At 39.4% G+C, this 9,120-nt stretch overlaps 1 long non-coding RNA gene across 4 annotated transcripts in view; it reads left to right on the top strand.

Annotated features, from left to right (window-relative positions):
* Positions 1-961: 961 nt before the first annotated feature.
* LOC123593304 overlaps positions 962-9,120 on the top strand; it is a 536,358-nt gene continuing 528,199 nt past the window's right edge. For all 4 annotated transcript variants that reach the window (XR_006710246.1, XR_006710243.1, XR_006710245.1 and 1 more), the window contains exon 1: positions 962-1,171. This is a non-coding gene — a long non-coding RNA (uncharacterized LOC123593304). The remainder of the gene's footprint in view (positions 1,172-9,120) is intronic.

The following is a 9,120-nucleotide window of genomic DNA, read 5'->3' as shown; positions in this document are numbered from 1 at the left end:
ATCAACAAGATTTATTAGTGAGTCCCTCGCCATGGGATTTGCTCTGGTCTTCTGGGACACATTTGTTATGAAACAGTGTGCCGAAAGCCTCAGCGACTGTGTGAGGGAGAGCAATTTCTTCCTGGAAATGTTGAATTTAAGTGTGTATTTCTTGCTGAAAACAAAAACAAAAATTTATCAGAGTTAAAGTCTCCTAGTTTCAACGTGCAGCTGAGTGAAAGCAACCTCTCTAGAAATTAATTTTTGAGGTGGAGAAAATATTTGAGTGAAACAATGCAGACAGGCATGGTCCCCATGTGGTCTGCTTGAATCAGATGTGGCATTCTATTTCTTTGACCTGTCCCAATCTTTGCGTGTGTGTGAAAGTGTGTGTGTGTGTGTGTGTGTGTGTGTGTGTGTGGCGTAGTGGGGGGGGGGGTAGTATCCCACTGTCGACAGCTCAAGGTTCAGAATCGAAGGTTCGAGTTAGCACCAGAAACTTGAAAACAAAACTAGTGTTATGTATATTATATATACTATTATATACATATGTATGACATTGGTTTATTTCTTCGATTCCACTTCCACTTTAGACAGAGTGGTGTGGAGAAGACCGTGGGAGGATGCTCCGAAAGTTGACCCAGCAGAGAGGAATGGAGCCTTTGCACTGCCGCGGGTTCCAATCCAGGCTAGGAAGGAAGGAGGGCGCTGCTACATTGTATCCATTCAAAGGCTGGGGGGTGGGGGGAGCAGGACCTGGAGCAGCGCGGCGCTGACGCACAGGAGGCGCGTGATTGACGCAGGCGATGTTACTAAATTCGGCAGTTGGCCGGGCCCTGCCGCCGGCGCGCGCCGCAGATAGCGGAGTAGGTTCCCCTCGGTCACCCCCGCCCCTTCTCCATTCAGTGCCGCGCGGGGCGGGGCGGAGCGCGCGGGGCGGGGCGGGGCGGGGCGGGGCGGAGCGCGCGGGGCGGGGCGGAGTGCGCGCGGCCGCGTCGGGATCCGGCCGAACCAAATATAGTGGAGCCTGGCTATTTTTAGCCGGGCCTCGGGCGCGAGCCCGCCGCGTGAGGGGGCGCCCTGACCCTGCCAAGAGTGCGGAGGGGGCGGGGGCGGAGTCGCCATCTTGGACCCGGCTCGTCCCCGTCTAGTGACCGGCGGCGCTGGGCAAGGCTCTGCGCAGGGGGTCGGGGTGAGTGGGTGTGAGTCTTGGGAGAGAGGGGGCGCGGGCTGTGACTGGAGAAGTGGGCGAGGCGCGGGCGAGGGAGCGGGGCGCGCGGCCCGTGGGGCGTGCGTGTGTGTCGGACGGCGTAAGCCGTCTGCCAACCTGCTTGGCAGTCCTGCCACCCGGCGGCCCGGCCAGCCCCGAGTCGCGTGGGGGCGGAGCCGCCCGCGGCCACCACTTCCTGAGAGCCGGGGATACCCCTCCCGGACGTCACGGAGGAGCCGAGGCGGCGGTGGCGGCCCGGGGCTCATCCTGCACTTGCATCACGGGTGCAGCAGCAGCTGCTCTGCTCCTTTGTGGCTTTTTCCCCTGTTGAGTAACTGCTTTGTTAACTGAAAATACCATGACGGGCCAGTGTGATCACCAGCTCAAGACCTCAAAGAAAGTGAAGCTGTCAGGCAAGAAGAGGGAGACTCCCCTAGCCGGCTGTGATGGTATCTGGTGGGTGGGTGTGTAGAGAAGCACTTGACAGTTTCCACGTATTACTTCTTGCCTAATTCTTCACCCCCAAGAAGGTTTAAAAATACTTTTATTTCCATGCTGTAAAAATTTCATGTGTTCTGCACCCCACCCATTCCCCCTTTAGTTTGAAATCTCATGCAGAACTGGAGTCACTGTAGAGCAGAAACCCTAAAATTAGGTACAGTTTTTAGGAAACAGGACATCTTTTAATGAATTTATTGAATAAAGTCCATTTTCTAAGTGTTAATATATAAAAAGGTCTTTGCCCACTCAGGGTTGTTCCAAGGCTGCTAAGTTTGTTCATATGAATCGGGCTCCTCCAATGACAGTTTTAAACTCGTGTCTTTGTTTACCTTTAAAAAAAAATCCATCCCTGGCTGAATATCTCCAGGTAAAAGATTTCTCTCTTTTAAGTGGATGTGTTTTTCTGGATGTCTGTGTTGGTTAATTCTGTGCTTTCCCCAACCCCTCTTTTGCATCCTTTCCTTCCTGAGTATCAGGTCACCAATCTTTGTTCCTTGACTGCAGTTGGGCTGAGGGCTGTTGTCTGATTGCACTGAGCCAATCAGCTGGCTTAGTACTCCTCTGGGTAGGAAGTTGGGCTGACTGTTGGAGAAGTTCCAATAGTCACTGATAAGTGGCAACGTCTTTGCACTCAAATGGAAAGTCATGGAAGGAGAGACAGGGAAGGCTCTCTTACAAATTGGGACACCATCCTCTGCTTAATCCTTGGTCTCTAAACCTATGCAATTCCTCAAACTGAATGAATCATTCTCTTTTCTTTTTCAGATTAATATCTATTGATCTATACCTTTTCATAAATCTGATTTACTAGAAATCACAATATTCTGTAAGGCATGTGTAATATGACTATTTCAGTAGTCTGAATTACCTTTTTGATGACTATTTTGTATTAAATAAAACTTAATACTTTATAATTAAATCTCTTCTTTGGGGAAATCAAATAAAATAAGACTACCTTAATCCGTGCAATGTTGAAAACTTAACTGGTTTGGTCCTTTTTCTAGAAGAGAGACATTCATGTGTGGCCTAGTTTACACACACAAAGCAAAGAAAGCAGTTAGTTTTTGCTTTCATGAAGGGTACGGCAGTCAATCTGTAAAAAACTCTTTCTATGAAGTAACTATTACAGATTCATTGGATATTAACCTTTCATTTTGTTTTGGTTTTGTAGGTGAAGCCTGCAAGAAAAAAAGTGCTCTTGTTCTTGGAAAATAAAATATGAAATTTGGGGGAAATTTATTGTGTGTGATAGAAAACAATCACTTTAACAAAGTGGGGTTTAAAAAATTGCTTTAAATGCTCTTCTGATTAAGCAATGACATATGATGTTGTTGATTTTTGCTAATAAACAAAGAATGATAAGCCTTATTAATGCTAAGGTTGGATAAGGAAAAGCGAAATAAAAAATCCAAGCCAGAAGATGTTACCTGAAATGAAAATAGGAAGGGAAAGTAAAAGAATTGTGTAAGTCCAAGTTTCTAGAATCACTGTAGAAGTTATATATATATATATATATATATATATATATATATATATATATATGTAAAGATATATATATAATAGAAGATATATATATATATATATATATATGTATATGTAAAATTTGGTAACTGTAGCTGACATTCACTTACAAACTTTAGTGTTCTGGGCTCAGGAATATGGTACTACTGTAGTAGTTTTCTGACTGATCTACCTGCATATCATCTCTTCCATATCAATTCTATCATTGCTCAAAAGGTGTGGATATTCTCTTCAAAGGTCTCCATATCCCGGCGTCTTTATTTCCACAGAATTTCCCCATTCTAGTCAAACTGGTATTTCTACTGCTCTTCAAACATCTTTCCCCCTCCCACATTTGTTCATAGTTTTCCTTTGTATTATGTTCCCTTCTCCTTCTTTTCTGCTTATTGAGATCTTATCTTTCCTGTCAAACTAGCTCAAGAAATGTACTCAGATTGTGCTTTAGTCTTTTATAGAGTTCTTATTTTACAGCTTTTTTTTTGTGCTTTTGTGTTCATAGCTTATTCCCCTGTCAAACTATAAGCTTCAGAAACATGCTTCACACATCTTTGAAATTTCTGTGGCACCTAAGTTTAACATAGATAGTAAATATCCATAAGATATTTCTCTCTTCTAAATTTGAGTATAGAGACCAGCCATAATATAAATAACAAACTGTATGGATTGGGAGCTTCTTGGCATGCATTAATGGATGTATATGAGATCATACATTAAGCTTTCTTCACCTCAACTTCTGACAGTCCTGATTGAAGATACCTTGTTAGATAATGGCTACAAGCCCAGACAGTTGCGTGTTGATACAAGGAAATTGCAGTTCGGCTTGTACCTGTTGTATCTGCATAGGAAGATTTGTTAATGATTTTTTTTTCCTGATAGACTTGATTCTTATTTTACCCTCTTTCTCCCTTTATTTGCACTTTCTCTTATGCTGCTTTTTCTTAGTGATGAACCGGATGCTGTAGGCTAGGAAATGTAATGTCATATTCTTGTGCAAAAATTTCTTAAGATTTACAAAATTGAGACCTCTGACATCTGTGTATAATGAGTTAAATATAAAAATTTCTTAATTTTCTACCTCTTCTGAAATATATTTAACTAGATGTGTATGACACTATGTATATGTAGAAGTGAGCTAGGCAAAGAGATTTTGGAATTATATTTGTAGGAAGTTTTAGAGAGAGGCTCTTGTGACTTAGAATATTAAAATTTACTTTAAAAGGAAAAAGTAATAGATGAGGGAAGACTTTCTATATTACAGATTTTACAAAACAGTAAAAACTGAGATAGAAAGATTACTTAATAGCATAACTGCTAATAATATTTTAAAATCTCACTAAATGATATATTTTTTTAATTCATTAATAAATAACAGGCTTGGAGTGTGGTTAAAAAGAGAGTTTGTTTCTTTTTTTTTATTTAAAAAAATCTTTTAATGTTTATTTATTTTTGAGAGAGAGAGAGACAGAGTGTGAGTAGGGGAGGGGCAGAGAGAGAGGGAGACAGAATGCAAAGCAGGCTCCAGGCTCTGAGCTGTCAGCACAGAGCCCAACGTGGGGCTTGAACTCACAGAATGTGAGATCAGACCTGAGCCGAAATTGGATGCTCAACTGACTGACCCACCCTGGTGCCCCAAGAGAGTGTATTTCCTAGTCATGTTTTTCCCCAGTTGCTGGTAAACTCTAGAAGACCACAGATTTGGGGGAGAAAAGTTACTACTCTTGTGTGATAAATCAACTTGGGATATTATTTATACCTATAAAATGAGAACTTATTTGAGCTAGAAGTGATAGATGAAGTTAATATCTTTTTCCAGATATAACCACATAACCCTTTTCCTTATCACCCAACTGTGAAATAAAAAAAATTGCCTCACATGAACTTCAGTTGCTTCAGAATGTTCTCCAGGAGTGGGATGCTGTATTTCCCAGAGAGCACTAGATTGCTTCTCAGAGGCCTGGGTCTGGCTTGGATGCCATGAAACTGCCCTACCTTGGGTAAGTTTATTAAGCTTTTTTTTTGGAGCCTAAATATCATCATCTATAAAATGACAACATTGAGCTATCTGATCTGAAGGATCTTTCAGGTTCTGGAGTGGAATGCTTTTTTAGGCTGGTTAAATATTGTGAATCACGAGTCAGCTCTGGTCTAGTCTTCTGTCACTACCTGATTGCTGTAGTCCGTAGGCTCAATAACTCTTTTGTATCTAACATGTATGCTTATAGTAGTAATCTTACTAGTAATATATTAAACTGCATTGGCCTGTGTGATAATTAATTTTAGCTATTGAGTGGGATCTTGGTAGCCTGAAGGAGTTAATGTACTGCTAGCATCACAGCTTTCTCTTATCCATAAAGTAGAAACGAGCAGAAACCTGGATAGTCCAAAAGTCATTTTATATTTAGCTATGGAATTTGTTTTTTTGTACATTCATCTGAATATGGATGAGTAGCAAATTGACTTCATACAAATTAATAAACTTTCATTGGAATGGATACTGTTGTTTGTTTCAGTTCCTTTCTGATCCTTACTGCATGCTAGGCATAAACCATTTATTTCTTCTTAGATGTAGCAGCCAAGGAATAACTGTCCTTTTTGCTTTTTTCTGGAGAATGATTGGTGATGGTGAGGTTGTAAGTCTTTATATCTATCTCCTTGTAGAGTGTAAGTAGGGTGAAATATTAAGAAGGTTGGTCAAAAGGAAAGTACCAAATAGGTATTAGGTTGAAAAAATATTAGCACATCAAGCAGGAAGAATGCAATAAATTCTGTTTGCAAACTTGTTACATTTTCAGTTGGATACATCTTTATGGGTAAATAAGAGCCAACTTTATAGGCATTGAGAAATACCTATTTTAACACATTGCAGGTTTATTTATTATCTGAGGTTTGGAGAGTCAAAACGTGGTTTGTCCATTAACTTAGGGCTGTTTTTTAAATGCCTGTTCTACATATTTAGGTATCTGGTTTCCTGCTTAGATCATGTAATTAGTAACTGATTCTGATTTTTTTACCATAATACATTTTCCAGTATTTATTCCGCATGTTTATAGTTCACTACTGGAAAAATTCCTCCCTGACATCTGTTCTGAATTAGTTCCCTTTTCCAGTTATGTTTTCCTGTTTTATCGATTGTGGTGATGAGAATAGAAAGCTTATATTTTAAAGATTTATCCTATTTAAGCTTAGTGAAATTGAAACATACTACCTCATTATTTCTAATTTCTGAGAATGATTTTCTTATTTTAAATTCACATGTTCAGTGACTATTTTTACTCTTTTAAAACAACAGAATAAACTGGGTAAAAATTGAAATCCATTTACCATAGTTTCATAGCATTTTACAGCTGTCAATTGACTTTTTAGTTTATTTTTCATATTTCAAAATGTTTTTTAAGAGAAGCTTCTGTTATGTCAAAATCTTTTAAAATCTCTTTTTTGTTTAAGTTACCTTGGACATATTTATTTTGGGGGATGAATTTATTGAGCACTTACAGCAGTTCTTGGCACAGAGTAGGTGCTCTGTAAACATTTGATGGGTGAATGAAAGCAGTTTTCAAGAAGCTTTATTCCAAATATTCTCTTTTCTTTATCCTAACCAGCCTTGTGGCCTTATTAACTTTTCTGAGAGAGTTTTACGTAGAGTTTAGGCCTAAGAGAGCAGCCGAGGAGGCTGGTTGCACATCAGTGTGCTGTCACCATTGCAGCTAGTCTACAGAAGAGCTGTGCCTTTAGTTGTACCACTCTGTGACATCTGTGTTTGAACCAAGAACCAATTCAGGTATCCTAAGGAATTGTACCACATTTTGACTTAACTCCCCCTAAGAATTAATCTCTGGCTTATCTCTATTTTGATGTGCCTCTCTTACTATAACACTTTCACAAGATTGTGTTCTTTCCTCTTTTCTTCACTGCCTCTGCCCTGGGAATAAACAACCATCAGTGAGTTCTTCACTTCTAGTCATCAGGTTTCCAACTGTAACCCTCACTTTGCTTTTCATTTCTGGATGCTACTATTTAAGGCAGCTTCCAAGTGCATACTCACTTGTGCACCATCTATCACCCATAGACTGAGGGGTCCAAATGTGGAATATTTAGTAGATATCACTGGAATTATGTCTACTAAACATTTAATATATTAAGCATTTAAAAATTTACCTTTTGAAAAGGTAATGCATTCACTTGATTCAAACAACAAAGTGTTTAGAAATGAGCAGTTTCCTTTCCACCCCTGTTCCCCATCTATTCAATTCCCATCCTTCCAGAGTTTTTAAGTGCATATTCAAGCCAATACAAATATAAATTCTGTTTTTCGTTTTATATAATACATATAATTATGTACGTATTATTCTCCTTTTTTCACTTAACAGTGTTTCTTGGAGTTCTTTCCATAACAGTGGGAAAATATCCCAGATATATTTCACTTTAATAATATATCTTGGAGCTCTTTTCCACATCATTGTGTGGGTATAGCATCATTTATATCACCAGTCCCATATTGATGGGCATTTGGGAAATTTTCAATCTTTTGCTATTAGAAACAATACTGCAATAAGTACTTTTGTTACATAGATTATTTCATACTTGTGTAAATGTATTTGTAGGGTAAAATTTTTAAAGTGGAATTGCTGACCAAAGAGTGTATGTTATTATAATTTTATAGGTACTACCAAATTGTTCTCTATAGAGGTTGTACAATGTACACCCCCACCAGAAACGCATGGGAGTGACTGGTTACCCATGTTCTTGCCCACAAAATGTGTTCTTGAACTTTTGGATTTTTTCCAATCTGATGGGTGAAAAATGTTATCTTAGTGTAGTTTTAATTTCTATTTACCTTATGAGTGAGTTTGAATATCTTTTCATATGTTTAGGAGCCATTTATATTTCCTTTTTTGTGAAATGTGTCTTTTATCCCTACCTTTCTTGGTGGGGGGGCGGGAGGGGGAGCGGTTGGTTGTTTAAAATCACCCTGTGGCTGTTGTGTTTAATTTCCCCGTTGTAATGTGAGTTGCAACATGTCCGCCATCCCCGTTTGTTATTGTCTTTCATCTTTGCTTATGGTGTTTTTGCTAAGTAGATTTTTTTTTTAAATGTAGTTGAATTTGTTATACTTTTATGACTTCTGGATTTTGGGTCATAGTTAGAAAAGCCTGTCCCATTACAAAGTTGTAAAAGAATTCTCTCATATTATCTTCTATTATCTTTGTGGTTTCTATTTTACACTTCAGTTTTTACCCATTTTTTTTGGTGTATGGGTGATGGATGGGTCCAACTATATTTTTCTCCGAATGACTACTCAGTTGCCCCAGAAGCATTTGTGAATAGTCCATCTCTATGTTGTTTTGTTTCTTACAACAACAAGACTGATTTATCTATTTTTTTTCACACCTACTTTGCTGTGATTGAATATAAATACTGTTCTCTGTTTTCCTTCCTATAGAACACCTTTCTTAATGACAGTGGCAATACTGTCTTTCACCCTGCTACCTCCTTGCTTGCCTCAGCAACACCCACAGCCTGGCAACCAGTTAATATTTGAGTTGAATATAGGTGCTCAGAAAGCTCTCCAGGATTTTCCATTGAACATTAACTAGCTAAAAAGAAATCCTAACTGTAATCAGGTTCCTTAGAGGACTTCGAACCAGGGATGTCTTCTGGCTCTCGCTAGCCATATTGACCAGCTATTGTAGAAGCTGAAGTCCACTACCTGAGTTCTTCACTCCTAAAGCAGTCTAGTACGAGTTGCTTCTTCCTCTGCAAGGTCATATCATCTGCCATCTCTGCTTTGTCTGACAATGTGGGAAATTACCTTCTATAGTTGGAGTGGGAACCATAATATGCCAAAAAACTGGTTTGAATCCTCTGTCGTGCAGTGGCCAGCTCCAAAACCTCATTTACTGTGAAAGTGA

This window comes from Leopardus geoffroyi, chromosome D4 (genome assembly GCF_018350155.1).
Source record: "Leopardus geoffroyi isolate Oge1 chromosome D4, O.geoffroyi_Oge1_pat1.0, whole genome shotgun sequence".
Taxonomy (NCBI): domain Eukaryota; kingdom Metazoa; phylum Chordata; class Mammalia; order Carnivora; family Felidae; genus Leopardus; species Leopardus geoffroyi.
The sequence above is the reverse complement of the archived record's forward strand: the minus strand, read 5'-3'. Positions and strand labels throughout refer to the sequence as shown.